Genomic DNA, 16,220 nt, shown 5'->3' with positions numbered 1-16,220 from the left:
AGCAGGAAAAGCTACTGCCGCCCGGGCCCCGACATACTTTCTCCCCGCTACCCTCACTGTGCTACCAGGACACTGCAGTGATTTACATCCCCCCCCCCCCCTCACCTGCCAGCGCCACACAACTTCCATCTGTCTGCTGTTGCAAGACTACAAGTCCCAGCATGCCCTTACAGTGAGGACACGCTGGGAGTTGTAGTCTTGTAGCAGTGGGAGCTGAGCGGCGCGGGCGGGAGACAAGGGGGGGGGGGGGGAATATCAGTGTCCCCATAAGTGAGGGTAGCAGGGAGGCCGTATGAGGAGCCCAGGCTCCTGCCCTGAGAGCCAAAGGCTTTGGCTGTCCAGGCATCCTGGGAGTTGTAGTTTTGCTACATCTGGAGGCACCCTGGTTGGGAAACACTGGCCTAAAACAGTGTTTTCCAACCAGGGTGCCTCCTGATGTTGCAAAACTACAAGTCTGAGGTTGGGAAACACTGTGCCCGGCCTCCGCCCCACCTTACTGTAAGAGCATGATGGGAGATGTAGTCCTGCAGCTGGGGGCAGGGGACAAGCTTGTCACTTGCCCACACATCTCCTGCACCACACAACTACAACTCCCAGCATGTCCTTACTGTAAGGGCATGCTGGCAGTTGTAGTCGTGCGGGGAGGGAGATGTGCGAGCAGGTGATAAATGTACTAACCTATTTTTTTCTTTCTTCTCATTTCAGACCTGTGGACTCCTTCGGATTCGGTGGACTACTTCGATGACCAGCATTTTTCTTTGTTTGATTTTAATAAAATGGTTAACGAGGGCTTGTGGGGGAGTGTTTTTTGTAATACAAATTTTTCAAAACCTGTTGTGTTTTTTCCTTACTTTACTAGACAGGCTTAGTAGTGGAAGCTGTCTTATAGACGGAGTCCATTACTAAGCTGGGCTTAGCGTTAGCCACAAAAACAGCTAGCGCTAACCCCCTATTATTACCCCGGTACCCAACGCCACAGGGGTGCCGGGAAGAGCCGGTACCAACAGGCCTGGAGCGTCAAAAATGGCGCTCCTGGGCCTAGGCAGTAACAGGCTGGCGTTATTTAGGCTGGGGAGGGCCAGTAACAATGGTCCTTGCCCACCCTGGTAACGTCAGGCTCTTACTGTTTGGTTGGTATTTGGCTGAGAATGAAAATAGCCCAAAGAGGAAAAAAACAACAGAGAGCAAGTTCGAAAACTGGTCCGGACAAGTGGATTTTTTTTTGTCTTTTTTTTCCCCCCACACCCCTGCTTCTAAAATTAATTATAAAATCCCCCAATAGTCTGTGTCTCTTAGGAGGGTGGGGGCTACATTTAGAGAGGGATTTGGACATTGACTCACAGCCCCGCTTTCAAACCTCACTGCACACACAGGGCTGCCACTGGTAACCCCTGTATGTATGTTGAACAGAGAATACGCAGCGTTTTTCCCACTGTGCAGCAGACTTTGCACAGTGTGAAATACGATGTGTAAGCGCTACGTGGACCATACTTTTAACTAAATAACCTTAAGCTATGTTCCCTAACGACACCTAAAACCTTCCTAACTTTTTAACCAGATTAGTATGCTTAAAATCCTTCTATATTTGACGACCTATAACTTTTTCATTTTTCCGTATAAGTGGCGGTATCAGGGCTCATTTTTTGCGCCATGATCTGTACTTTTTATTGATAACACATTTGTGTATATAAAACTTATAATTTTTTTTTTTTTTTTTTTTTTTTATAGAACGAGACAAAAAAGCAGCAATTTTGCACTTTTTTACGTTCACAGTACGGGATCAACAACATTATATTTTAACCCCTTAAGGATGGACCCATTTTTTACCTCTATGACCAGGCTCTTTTTTTTTTATTTGACATGTATCTCTTTAAATGGTTATAACTAGAGATGAGCGAACTTACAGTAAATTTGATTCGTCACGAACTTCTCGGCTCGGCAGTTGATGTCTTAGCCTGCATAAATTAGTTCAGCTTTCAGGTGCTCCGGTGGGCTGGAAAAGGTGGATACAGTCCTAGGAAAGAGTCTCCTAGGACTGTATCCACCTTTTCCTGCCCACCGGAGCACCTGAAAGCTAAACTAATTTATGCAGGATAAGGCATCAACTGCCGAGCTGAGAAGTTTGTGACGAATCAAATTTACTGTAAGTTCGCTCATCTCTAGTAATAACTTTAGAACGCTTTTTCTGAGCAGAGCGATTCTGAAATAGTTTTTGTGACACATTGTACTATATATAAGTGGTGCATTTTTGTTGCCACATGCAGCATTTTTTGTGAAAAACTGGAAAATTTCTGGCGTTTTTTTATGGTGTACACTGTGCGGTAAAAGTGATGTTCTATTTATTCTGTGGATCAGTTCGATTACGGCGATACCCATTTTATATAGCTTACTATGTTCTTTTTCCTTTTCTAAGCAAAATTCTTTTCCTGCCATTCATTTTTTTTTTTTTTTTTTTTACGGCGTTCACCATGCGGAATAATTTACATTATAGTTTTATAGTACACTTCATTACGGACGTGGCAATACCTATTATGTATATGATTTGTGTTTTTGATCTTTTTTTGGTGATGATACAGGGCTTTTATTGGGAAAGAGGTATATTTATCTTTTATACTTCACACTTTTATTGAAGAAATTTTTATTTTATTTTTTACAGGTTATATATACTCTGCTGCAATACATTTGTACTGCAGAACAGTATGACCTGATGAGCTGCACACACTACAGCCTGTGCGATCCAGCCTCTGGCTGGATCGCACAGGCTTCCGTAGCAAGCAGAAAGGAGGTCATGATCTGACCTCCTGCTGCCATAGCAACAAACAGTCGTATCGCGGCGCCGCCGTTGGTGAACAGGGGGGAGAGCGCTCCCCCTGTCAACACCATAGATGCCATGATCTGGATTGATCATGGCATCCAGGGGGTTAATGCTGCCGGGACCGGCGCGATCGCGGCTCCGGCGGGACTCCGGCTGGGATTAACAGCCGGGTCCCGTCGCCGATCTCCTGCGCTGCCCATGGCAGTGCCGGAGATCGCTAAAACGTATGCATACGTCCAAATGTGCGAACGTGTCGGATGCTTGGACGTATGCATACGTCCTATAGCTGGAAGGGGTTAATAGTTCAGACATTTACGCACGCAGCAATACCAAATATGTGTATTCATTTTTTTATTTTTTACACTTTATGGGGGTAAAATGGGGAAAAAAAGGACATTTTAAATTAAAATTTTACTGTGGGGGGGGGGGGGCGGGGTAACCTGCTCTTACCTAATGTGGGGAACCCACCCGATCCGATCATCCATTTAAAGTACCGCACTGCCGCAGATGCCGTGATCTGTATTGATCACGGCATCTGAGGGGTTAATGGACATCCGCACGATCGCGGATGTCTGCCATTACCAGCGGGTTCTTGGCTGCTGATAGCAGCCAGGACCTGCCGCGCATAATGCGAGCACCGGTCTGGTGCTCGCAGTCATGGCGGCACGTAAATGTACGTCATGGTGTGTTAAGTACCACGGCAACCTGACATACATTTAAGTCCATTGTCGTTAAGGGGTAAAAAAAAAAAAAGTACCCCAGAGCGCTGCCTTTCCTCAGTGTACAGTGCCCTGCATGTGAGTACAGTGCTCCCACCTGTCTGACAGGCAGGGAGCTGCATTGAGCTTGTCACATGCTCAGCCAGCGCTGCGATTTCGGACTCACTGCCAGGCCGGCGTGATTCCGAAATCAATGAAAAAGCTTGCGGCCAGGAACTCCTAAGAAGACCCCTAGTGGCCACATTTTCAAAATAAAAATACACATAAAAAGCAGCATTTTTTTTTATTTATTAAATCCAATTACAAAGTTGTTCTATATACAATCAGCTCTAACATATCAAAAATATTTTTGATGATAGGTACTCTAACTGCTCCTTCCCATATATTGTGATTTTCATGTTTGGCTACATTCATTTATGTGCTCCGACCTGTTTGGTGCCAGCCAATAAAGCCAAGTGGGCCCTTTGTACAACGGACAGACCCAGGCCCCAACAGATCCCATTAAAAGGAGAACTATTAAAGCACAAAAACGTATCCACTATCCAAAGGAAGCAGCAGCTGACATGTCCCTTCCATGTATCTCTATGAGAGAGCCAGTGACAGTGTTCGGCTATCTCTGGCTCTCCCATAGACATACATGGAAGGGGCGTGTCGGACGCCGCTCTGCACACAGGGAGAGCTGGGGTCCCTTGCTGGAGATCACAGGGGAAGTTTTAGTGCATGACACTTCTTTAAATTTAATGGGATCCTTTGGGTGTCTTATTTTAGTGAAGTTGAGCAAAGAAAAAATAATCAGACATGCAGTATTTTTTTTCTCCACTCAACACTTATCCTCTGGCTGGGTTCAGTAACAGAGCTCAACAGTGGTGGGAACCTAGCTTTACCTAGGCCAGGTCTCTGCTGAGCACCCACATTGAACTACAAGTCCCAGCACCGTAGCTTTCCCCCTCTAAGTTATACAGACCCGCATGTAAGTGACACTTCCACAACCTTAGTGAAACATGCTTTCCTCAGGCAATTTGCTGCGCTTAGATACTTTCAGATGTTGCAAAACTACAACTCCCAGGATGCCCAGGCAGCCGTAGGCTGCCTGGGCATGCTGGGAGTTGTAGTTTTGCAACAACTGAAGGCATACTGGTGGGGAAACACTGTATTAACACGGAAGCCCTTCCCTCCCAGTGTTGAAGGGCTGAATAACGACAACAAAAGCTTAAACAGCCCACACACTGAAAACAGACGGGCGGCCATGCATCGTCCTCGGTATCATAAATTAGGCAGCCGCAGCATTGTACCGAGCAGGAGCACGCCGTGTAATAGGACTTACAGTATGACGCACTAGACTAGCGGTGGCCACCGTGCACACCTACCGTTTACACGCAGCTCTACTCGCGCTACAGTCCCTCCATCCAGCGACGAACCCGGAAATGATAATACGTCACTTCCGGCTCCCGCCCCACCAATCGCTTTCCCCGGTACTGGTCACGTGTTTGGTAGTTTATCACTGAACTAAAGAGAAGGTTAGACGCAATAGAGCTTAGGGAGTTGGGCTGGCTTTATGTCAGGCATACGGCAACCATTTTAGAACATCGTCAGTCAGCCGCAACTCCGTCCCCTGTCAGACGAAACAGCGTCCAGTTGCGACTGACGCCTGATGGAGATTGCTGTTTCGCGTGACGCAGAACGTAGTTATGGCTTACAACTTAGGATGTCCTAAAATGGACACCGTACAGGGATATTTTCCATAAGGTGACGCCATAAACAGAGTGTTATATTTTAACACATCGCTGCCCTCATGTAACTTCAGCAGCGTTTTTGTCACCACAGGGGTGCCACCTTTATTCTTATCCGATGCGGTGAAGATCACTTAAAGAGTACCTGTCACCAAATAAAGTTTGTAATATAGTATTCCTTGTGTAGTTAGCATTCACTTTCTTTTAAAATTATCAACATAAATATGTTTAAAATGTAATAGAAAAAAGGCCACTAGGTGGCTCTGTTCCCTGCCACAATTAATACAGTGTTTGGTCTCCTCCCGACCTGGCAGGAGACCAAACTCAGGAAGTGCTTCTGCCTGCACTGAGCTTGATTGACAGCTGCACAGAAAGTGAAAGCTCCACAGATGCTCACAGAAAGCTGCACAGACTGGCAGCTGAAGGATAGCCTCACTGATGGCAACACAGACTGAAAGAAACATGCACAGAGCTTGAGGTCTTCTATTCATCACAGCACTGCAACCATGTGAGGGCGGAAGTGGCCCTCAGCAGGCTTCAGTGATGTCATGCCTGCTGGGAAACGCCCACTTTCTCCTGGGAAATTGAACTATGTGAGCAAGAATAAAGGTATGATACAATGATACACAGCTTTTTAACCCCTTCATGACCCAGCCCATTTTCACCTTCATGACCTGGGCATTTTTTGAAAATCTGACCACTGTCACTTTAAACATTAATAACTCTGGAATGCTTTTACTTATCATTCTGATTCCGAGATTGTTTTTTCGTGACATATTCTACTTTATGTTATTGGTAAAATTTCACTGATATTTGCATCCTTTCTTGGTAAAAAATCTAAAAATGTCATGAAAATTTAGAAAATTTAGCATTTTTCTAACTTTGAAAGTCTCTGCTTGAAAGGAAAATGGATATTTCAAATAAATTACATATTGATTCACATATACAATATGTCTACTTTGTGTTTGCATAAAAAAAATTGACAAGTTTTTACTTTTGGAAGACATCAGAGGGCTTCAAAGTTCCGCAGCAATTTTCCAATTTTTCTCAAGATTTTCAAAATGACATTCAGTAAGTGTTTTAACCCTTTAGGTGTTTCACAGGAATAGCAGCAAAGTGAAGGAGAAAATTCTAAATCTTAATTTTTTACACTCGCATTTTCTTGTAGACCCAATTTTTGAATTTTTACAAGGGGTAAAAGGAGAGAAATCACCCTAAAATTTGTAACCCAATTTCTCTTGAGTAAGGAAATACCTCATATGTCTATGTAAAGTGTTCGGCGGGCGCAGTAGAGGGCTCAGAAGGGAAGGAGCGACAATGGGATTTTGGAGAGTGAGTTTTTCTGAAAGGGTTTTTGGGGGGCATGTCCCATTTAGGAAGCCCCTATGTGCCAGAACAGTGGACCCCCCCACATGTGACCCCATTTTGGAAACTATACCCCTCATGGAATTTAATAAGGGGTGCAGTGAGCATTTACACCCCACTGGCGTTTGACAGATATTTGAAACGGTGGACTGTGCAAATCAAAAATTTTATTTTTCATTTTCACAGACCACTGTTCCAAAAATCTGTCATACACCAGTGGGGTGTAAATGCTCACTGCACCCCTTATTAAATTCCGTGAGGGGTGTAGTTTCCAAAATGGGGTCACATATGGATATTTATTGTTTTGCGTTTGTCAGAACTGCTGTAACAATCAGCCACCCCTGTGCAAATCACCTCAAATGTACATGGCGCACTCTCCCTTCTGGGCCTTGTTGTGCGCCCCCAGAGCACTTTGTGCCCACATATGGGGTATCTCCATAGTCAGGAGAAATTGCGTTACAAATTTTGGGGGTCTTTTTTCCCTTTTACCTCTTGTGAAAATGAAAAGTATAGGGCAACACCAGCATGTCAGTGTAAAAAATTTATTTTTTTACACTAACATGCTGGTGTAGACCCCAACTTCACCTTTTCATAAGGGGTTAAAGAAGAAAAAGCCCCCCAAAATTTGTAAGGCAATTTCTCCCGAGTACGGCGATACCCCATATGTGTCCCAAAACTGTTGCCCTGAAATACGACAGGGCTCCAAAGTGAGAGAGCGCCATGCGCATTTGAGGCCTGAATTAGGGATTTGCATAGGGGTATTCTATGCCAATGATTCCCAAACAGGGTGCCTCCAGCTGTTGCAAAACTCCCAGCATGCCTGGACAGTCAATGGCTGTCCGGCAATACTGGGAGTTATTATTTTGCAACAGCTGGAGGCTCCGTTTTGGAAACAGTAGCGTACCGGACGTTTTTCATTTTTTGGGGGGAGGGGGGCTGTGTAGGGGTATGTGTATATGTAGTGTTTTTTACTTTTTATTTTAGGTTAGTGTTAGTGCAGTGTAGTGTTTTTAGGGTACAGTCACATGGGCAGAGGTTCACAGCAAGTTTGCCGCTGGAAGTTTGAGCTGCAGCGCAAAATTTGCGCCATCTCAAACTTGCAGCACTCACTGTAAACCTCCGCCCATGTGAGTGTACCCTGTACATTCACATTGGGGGGGGGGCAAACATCCAGCTGTTGCAAACTCCGAGCATGCCCTTTGGCTGTCCGTGCATACTGGGAGTTGTAGTTTTGCAACAGCTGGAGGAACGCTGGTTTGTAAACACTAAGTTAAGTAATAAACTTTCAAGTGTTTTGCAACCAGACTTAGTGTTTCCAAACCAGTGTGCCTCCAGCTGTTGCAAAACTACATCTCCCAGCATGCATGGTCTGCCAGTGCATGCTGGGAGTTATAGTTTTGCAACAATTGCAACAGCTGGAGGCACTGAGGTAGGAAACGGACAATGTTTCCCAACTAGTGTGCCTCCAGTTGTTGCAAAACTACAACTCCCAGACTGCCCAGGCATGCTGGAAGTTGTAGTTCGGCAATATCTGAAGGATCAGATGTTGCCGAACTACAACTTCCAGCATGCTTGGGCAGTCTGGGCATGCTGGGAGTTGTAGTTTTGCAACATCTGGAGGTCCACAGTTTGGAGACCACTGTATAATGGTCTCCAATCTGTGCTCTTCCAGATGTTAGAGAACTACAACTCCCAGCATGCCTGGACAGACTGAGCATGCTGGGAGTTGTAGTTTTGCAACATCTGGAAGAGCACAGATTGGAGACCATTATACAGTGGTCTCCAAACTGTGGACCTCCAGATGTTGCAAAACTACAACTCCCAGCATGCCCAGAAAGCCAAAGGCTGTCTGGGCATGCTGGGAGTTGCAGTTTTGAAACTCTCAGAGGCAGCAGTGAGATGGCTTTACGGCGATCTCACTGCTGCCAATGAAGATGCCGCACTGCTGCCGGAAACTCACCTCCGGGACGCAGCGCAGCCAGGACCGCATGGAGGATGCCGGGACCGCTCGGGACACCGCTCGGACGGGTAAGTGATGCCGGGGGACGGGTCAGGGACACTTAGCAGAGCGGTGTGTGTCCCGATCCCCGTGATCGGGACTCACACACCGCGCTGCTAAGTATTTTCATAGCGAAACGCTGCTATCAGCTAGTCAGATTTGACCAGCTGATAGCAGCGATCGCTGGGGGGGTGGGGGATGAAACCCCCCGTGGTCGCACGGTAAGATGGCTGGCTATCAGTGATAGCCACCATCTTTCCGGGCGCTGCGGGATGCCGCGAGTAGCGGCAGTAATGTTCATGACGTACCTGTCTGTCATGGGTCGGGAACACCTTGCCACCCATGACGTACAGGTATGTCATAGGTTGGGAAGGGGTTAAAGCTCAATTTATTTATTTTTTTAAAGGGCTGGAGGGGGTGTTAGGAGTAGTTAGGGGATATAGCCTGAGCCAAAGGCATCACTAGGTCAAAACATTCGGAGCCCGTGCCCCAAATGTTAAGACAGGTGCCCCGAATGTCACCAGCCCCAGACTTTTTTTTCTTTTTTTTTTTAAATTAAACATTACGGCCACTCTGTCCTCTGCAAGGCCCCCTTCTCTGGCGGGCAGAAGGGGACCTCGCTCGGAGCCGGTCCCCTGGCCCCAAGTACATTAAGCCGGTGCAGTGCCGTAGAATGAGATTTGCCATAGAATGAGATGGTCCGCCTCCATCACATCCTATTGGCTCACTCTTGTCACGTGACATATTTAAACGTCACGCATCGATGCGCACAGCAGTGTCAGTTTGGCTATCACAGGGAGAGGATCTCCTCTCCCTGTGATAGCTGAAGCTGCACGGAGCTCTCATGGCCTGTGTGGCCCGACAGAAGTTCACACATTCACGCAGCTCATATACATTTACTCTATTATTACATGTACTGTTGATCCACAGCGCTATCGGGATCCCGATGCCCCTGTCATCAGTGTGCGTCCCCGCAAGCGCCCCACGCCCGCAGTTCTACTCCCCGTCCCCCACAGCTCTACTCCCCGACCCCTGCAGCTGTACTCCCCGTCCCCCGTAGCTCTACTCCCCGTTCCCCGCAGCTCTACTCCCCGTCCCCCGCAGCTGTACTCCCCGTCTCCCATAGCTCTACTCCCCGTCCGCCGTTAACGCTGAGGGAGCGATCCACAGCGCTATCGGGATCCCTATGCCCGATGGCGCTGTCATCAGTGTGCGTCCCCACGAGCGCCCCACGCTGACGCACACTGATGACAGCGCCATCGGGCATAGGGATCCCGATAGCGCTGTGGATCAACAGTAAATGTATATGAGCCAGCCGTGTGAGCTGCGTACATGTGTGAACTTCTGTCGGGCCACAGAGGCCATGAGAGCTCCGTGCAGCTTCAGCTATCACAGGGAGAGGAGATCCTCTCCCTGTGATAGCCAACCTGACACTGCTGTGCGCATCGATGCGTGACGTTTAAATATGTCACGTGACAAGAGTGAGCCAATAGGATGTGATGGAGACGGACCATCTCATTCTATGGCAAATCTCATTCCACGGCAATGCACCGGGACATGGACACTGCCACAGATATTCGACACAGTAGCAGACGTTCGTGCGCAGGCACCTCCTGATGTTAAGGACGTGTCCCTGCCCCGGCTGTTCGCTCCAAGCAGGATGGAAGGTTGGAGCTACTCACTGCTGCTGCCCGCCATGACCTGCAGCCCAGCGAGTCTAATCTAAGGTAAAAAGTGCAGGTGACAGTGGGGGGGGAGTCTGGAGAATGTAAATAAAGAGTGTGAAGGGGGAGGGGTCTGGGGGAAACAGAAGGGGGGGTGTCGGGGGGGGGGTTAAAGAATTGTAAAGAAGAAGAGGACAGATGGGTCTGGGTGAGACAGAGGGGTCAGGGCTCAAAGGATTGTAAAAAAGAAGGAGTCTGTGGAGGGACAGAAGAGTGCAAAGGAGTGGGGGCAGATGGGTCTGGGAAGGGGCAAAGAATTGTACAGGAGGAGGGGGGACAGAGGGGCTGAGGACAGAGGAGTGTAAAAGAGGAGGGGACAGAGGGGTCTGGGGAAAGCACAGAGGAGTGTGGAGAATGTGCTTTCCCCAGACCTCTCTGTCCCCTCCTCTTTGGAGGAGAAGGGGACAGAGGAGTCTGAAGGGGACTTAGGGGTCTAAAGGGGAACTTAGGGGTCTGGACAGCAGAGGGGTCTAAAGGAGGACTTAGGGGTCTGTAGGAGGCAGAGGTGTCTGGGGGGGGGGATTTAGGGGTCTGAAGAAAGAGGGTAGAGATTGGTCTGGAGGAGGACTAAGGGGTTTGGGGGAACTTAGGGCTCATTCACACTGTGGACATTCTGCCAGCAAGATTCTGCTTGCAGCAGAGTACCATTGGTTTCAATGGGGTACCAATGCATTGTGCACATTGCGGAATTACTACAGGGCACTTCTGTCATTGGAATGGACGTCCACCCAACCATAAGCATGTTCATTATTTGGGCAGAATTCACCCAGAATGCATTGCCAGCAGTGCCTGCATTGCCAGCAGCACCAGTGTGGACGAGCCCTTAAGGGTCTGAAGGAGGAGGGGAAAGATGGGTCTGGGGGGACTTTGGGGTCTGGGTGTGGAAAGTACAGGAGTTGGATTCTGCCATACAGAAGAAACAGTGTGTGGCAGTATTATATTCAGGGATACAGTGTGTGGCAGTATTATATTCAGGGGGTACAGTGTGTGGCAGTATTATATTCAGGGGTACAGTGTGCGGCAGAATAATTTTCAGGGGCCATAGTATTTGGCAGGGCTATAATAATTATTGTCTTCATACAGAGGATGAGGATCTGCTGACAAAGTGAGGAACCAATGATGTCCTGGTGTCAGAGAAGATGTAGTTGGAAGAAGTCATGATGTCTGGACCAACAGAAAAGACGTCACTCAGATCACTAATTCATTGTGTGTTCTATCTGACTGTCCCAAGTCACTTGTAAGTTCCACAGTGATGATGGGTGATACTGTACTCCAATCTGTGGCTCTCCTGCTGATATAAAACCACAACTCCCATCGCGCCTTAGACTCTCCACACATGATGGGAGTGTGGGGGCCCAGTACGCAAGGTGTTACCCCGTACCCTTGCTTCCCTGTCAGGCAGCCTTCTGCCCACCCCCGCATCTGTTTATTGCCATTGTATATAATCCCTATGTTATATATATGTAGGAGTGTTATATCTTTAAGGCTGTTTACCATGCGATTGTTACCCGGTAGGTATCAGTGACCAGGTGACTTAAGGGTGACCAATGGGATCCCCCCCAGAGCCTCCCCCATAAAAACCCTGGGTGGAGTCTCTGCTCCCTTAGCTCTTGCTTTCTGCTGAGGTCCAGTCAAATCATGCCTAAGTGCATGTCCAGAGTCATAGGAGGCCTCAAGTCCAGTCTGCAGCCACAAGCTACAAACCTGCAAGTAAGCCACACTCACAGTGTTGTCAGTCATCAGTCACAAGTCAAGTCAGTCACTTGTCATCATTTGTCAAGTCAACGTGGCCTGCATTAAATTGACCCCATCTACTACAAGTTCCAGCAAGCCCTTAAGGTCTCTGAGTCACTGGTCACCTCCATGGGCCTTGGCTGAACTGTATAGACTTTTCCACCTGTCTAAACTCAGTAAAGCTACCATTTTCCATAACTTGGCGTCAGAGTCATTATTGCCACCGTGCCTAGCCCAGGATCCAGCGGTATACCTTCGGGTGGTATTGAGAATAAACCACGCCCTTGCATCACAAATACAAGTGGTTAATGCCATCTGCCCCTAGGCTAAAACAAGAAACAAATGCGCTCCATGTGGAGGATCATACGTGCTGGGATAAAAGGAGGTCGGAGGGGATACAGGTGGTCGCTTACCCACTCCGGTTGTGTACCGCCATACACAACAATGGACAGCACGTAAGTAACAGCAATTTTAGGGTTCCCGTCTACAGCCTTCCTGGTAGAAATTTGGGAAATAAAGCACAACTTCGAGGGTAGCAGGAATTTGCGTGGCACTGACTGGAACAGACACAATCCAGGTACGATAGCTTAAGATAAAATTATTTATTGACCAAGATGCAACGCGTTTCACTGCGTAAGTGCAGCTTCCTCAGGCATCTGCTAAGGAAGCCGCCCTTGCGCAGTGAAACGCGTTGCATCTTGGTCAATATAGAATTTTATCTTAAGCTATCGCATCTGGATTGTGTCTGTTCCGGTCAGCACCATGCAAATTCCTGCTACCCTCGAAGTGGTGCCTTATCTGCCCCTAGGGTAATTCCATCTGCTCTTTGCATCACACCCTCTACCACAACTTTTGGCATCCTACGAACAGGATACGGGTGAGCGCCTTATGAGACAAGTCCTCCCCCAGTCTGAACTGTGTCCAGTATTATAAATGAAAATCACATGCCAATGCAAATAAAATTTGCGCCAGAAAGTTTATGGGACTTTACCAGTGAAAAGTGTTTTACCCGAGGCACTTGTGAAAAAGAGAGGGAGGTGAAGAAAAGACTGTTATCTGCTACTGTGAACTGGATAGAGGTGGTACTTGAAAGGGTTAATTTGGTCCGGTGTTTTCCTCGCGCGAGCGGTCTCAGCTCCACCCGTCAGTCCCCAGCGGTGATGTCTCTTTGCCTGCAAAATAGAGGGGAAGCATCCATTACAGTACCCCCATCAGTCAAGTCAAAGTCGCTGCCACGCTACAATAAGCGTCTCAAAGGAGAACGCACCTTATTTCCCTTAAAGCGACAGTGCACTCAAAATTCAACAGGATGTCAAAACCCAGCTCTCCAGATCAACCAGGCGACAGCGCCCCTTCATCTCCAGCAGTGAGGTCATCACCAGACCCAACAGCCAGGATCTTGCCAGCCCTGACTGAAGTCAGCATCAACAGTCCTGGTGTTCCAGCGTCTGCACCGGTATTCATGGGGAACCCTGTCCTCCCTACCTACAATGGAAACCCTTTCACCTTGAGGGATTTCAAAGAGAGGATCCAGAGTTTGTTTGTCATTTACTCTTTCCTCCTAACCAACAAGTGCAAATGCTCACAGGACAACTTCAGGGACCAACGTTAGAGGAAGTCCACACCTGGCCAGCCTCTGAGAAGGCGACTGTAGAGAAGAATGCCCTAGAGACTGTCCAAACATTTGATGGTATAACTCCCGAGCAGGGCAACAAGGTGTTAATGGACAGATTTCTTGATGAGGTATCATGGGCAGCTGCCTAAAGACAATCCTTTGGATAGGGGATAAGATGTGTAAGCACCAGAGAACCCCTTTAAGAGTGACCAAAGGGATTCCCCCAGAGCCTGCCCCATAAAAGCCCTGGTGTGGAGCCTCTGCTCTCTTAGCTCTTGCTTCCTGCTGAGGTCCAGTCAAGTCGAGCCTAAGTGTGTGTCCAGAGTCATAGGAGGCCTCAAGTCCAGTCTGCAGCCACAAGCTACAAACCTGCAAGTAAGCCACAGTGACAGTCTACTCAGTCGCAAGTCAAGTCAGTCACTTGTCATCATTTGTCAAGTCAACGTGGCTTGCATTAACCCCTTAAGGACCGGGGGTTTTTCCGTTTTTGCATTTTCGTTTTTTGCTCCTTGCCTTTAAAAATCATAACTCTTTCAAATTTACACCTAAAAATCCATATGATGGCTTATTTTTTGCGCCACCAATTCTACTTTGTAATGACGTCAGTCATTTTGCCCAAAAATCTATGGTGAAGCGGGAAAAAAAATCATTGTGCGACAAAATTGAAAAAAAAACGCAGTTTTGTAACTTTTGGGGGCTTCCGTTTCTACGTAGTACATTTTTTGGTAAAAATGACACCTGATATGTATTCTGTAGGTCCATACGATTAAAATGATACCCTACTTATATAGGTTTGATTTTGTCGGACTTCTGGAAAAAATCATAACTACATGCAGGAAAATTAATACGTTTAAAATTGTCATCTTCTGACCCCTATAACTTTTTTATTTTTCCGTGTATGGGGCGGTATGAGGGCTCATTTTTTGCGCCGTGATCTGAAGTTTTTAACGGTACCATTTTGCATTGATAGGACTTATTGATCACTTTTTATTCATTTTTAAATGATATAAAAAGTGACCAAAAATGCACTATTTTGGACTTTGGAATTTTTTTGCGCACGCCATTGACCGAGCGGTTTAATTAATGATATATTTTTATAATTCGGACATTTCCGCACGCGGTGATACCATATATGTTTATTTTTATTTTTATTTACACTGTGTTTTTTTTTTTATTGGAAAAGGGGGGTTATTCAAACTTTTAATAGGGGAGGAGTTAAATGATCTTTATTCACTTTTTTTTTTCACTTTTTTTTTGCAGTGTTATAGGTCCCATAGGGACCTATAACACTGCACACACTGATCTTCTATGTTGATCACTGGTTTCTCATAAGAAACCAGTGATCAACGATTCTGCCGCATGACTGCTCATGCCTGGATCTCAGGCACTGAGCAGTCATTCGGCGATCGGACAGCGAGGAGGCAGGAAGGGGCCCTCCCGCTGTCCTGTCAGCTGTTCGGGATGCCGCGATTAGCCGCGGCTATCCCGAACAGCCCGACTGAGCTAGTCGGAAACTTTCACTTTCATTTTTAGCCGCGCGGCTCAGCTCTGAGCGCGCGGCTAAAGGGTTAATAGCGCGCGGCGCCGCGATCGGCGCTGCGCGCTATTAGAGGCGGGTCCCGGCTTCACTATGACGCCGGGCCCGCCGTGATATGGCGCGGGGTTACTGTGTAACCCCGCGTTATATCAGAAGAGCAGGACCAAGGACGTACCGGTACGTCCTTGGTCCTTAAGGGGTTAAATTGACCCCATCTACTACAAGTCCCAGCAAGCCCTTAAGGTCTCTGAGTCACTGGACACCTCCGTGGGTCTGGCTGAACTGTATAGACTTTTTCACCTGTCTAACCTACCTGTCTAATGCTACCGTTGTCCCTAATTTGGCGTTGGAGTCATTATTGCCCCCTTGCTGTTCGGGATGCCGCGATTAGCCGCGGCTATCTCGAACAGCCCGACTGAGCTAGTCGGAAACTTTCACTTTCACTTTTAGCCGCGCGGCTCAGCTCTGAGCGCGCGGCTAAAGGGTTAATAGCGCACGGCGCCGCGATCGGCGCTGCGCGCTATTAGAGGCGGGTCCCGGCTTCACTATGACGCCGGGCCCGCCGTGATATGACTCGGGGTTACTGTGTAACCCCGCGTTATATCAGAAGAGCAGGACCAAGGACGTACCGGTACGTCCTTGGTCCTTAAGGGGTTAAATTGACCCCATCTACTACAAGTCCCAGCAAGCCCTTAAGGTCTCTGAGTCACTGGACACCTCCGTGGGTCTGGCTGAACTGTATAGACTTTTCCACCTGTCTAACCTACCTGTCTAATGCTACCGTTGTCCCTAATTTGGCGTTGGAGTCATTATTGCCCCCTTGCCTAACCCAGGATCCAGCGGTATACCTTCGGGTGGTATTGAGGATAAACCACGCCCTGGCATCACGAATACAAAAGGTTAATGCCATCTGCCCCTAGTGTCATTCCATCTGCCCTTTGCATCACACCCTCTACCACAGGAATTGTAGCTTTACAACAGC

General features: G+C 47.7%; 1 protein-coding gene across 1 annotated transcript in view; it reads right to left on the bottom strand.

The window, feature by feature from the left end:
• LOC130273671 (uncharacterized) overlaps positions 1–5,337 on the bottom strand; it is a 105,264-nt gene extending 99,927 nt beyond the window's left edge. Inside the window, exon 1 of the mRNA XM_056520852.1 lies at positions 4,902–5,337. The gene's annotated coding sequence lies outside the window, so the exon portion shown is untranslated. The remainder of the gene's footprint in view (positions 1–4,901) is intronic.
• Positions 5,338–16,220: the final 10,883 nt, after the last annotated feature.

This window comes from Hyla sarda, chromosome 5 (assembly GCF_029499605.1).
Source record: "Hyla sarda isolate aHylSar1 chromosome 5, aHylSar1.hap1, whole genome shotgun sequence".
Classification (NCBI taxonomy): Eukaryota; Metazoa; Chordata; class Amphibia; order Anura; family Hylidae; genus Hyla; species Hyla sarda.
This window is presented reverse-complemented; position numbering and strand designations above follow the sequence as displayed.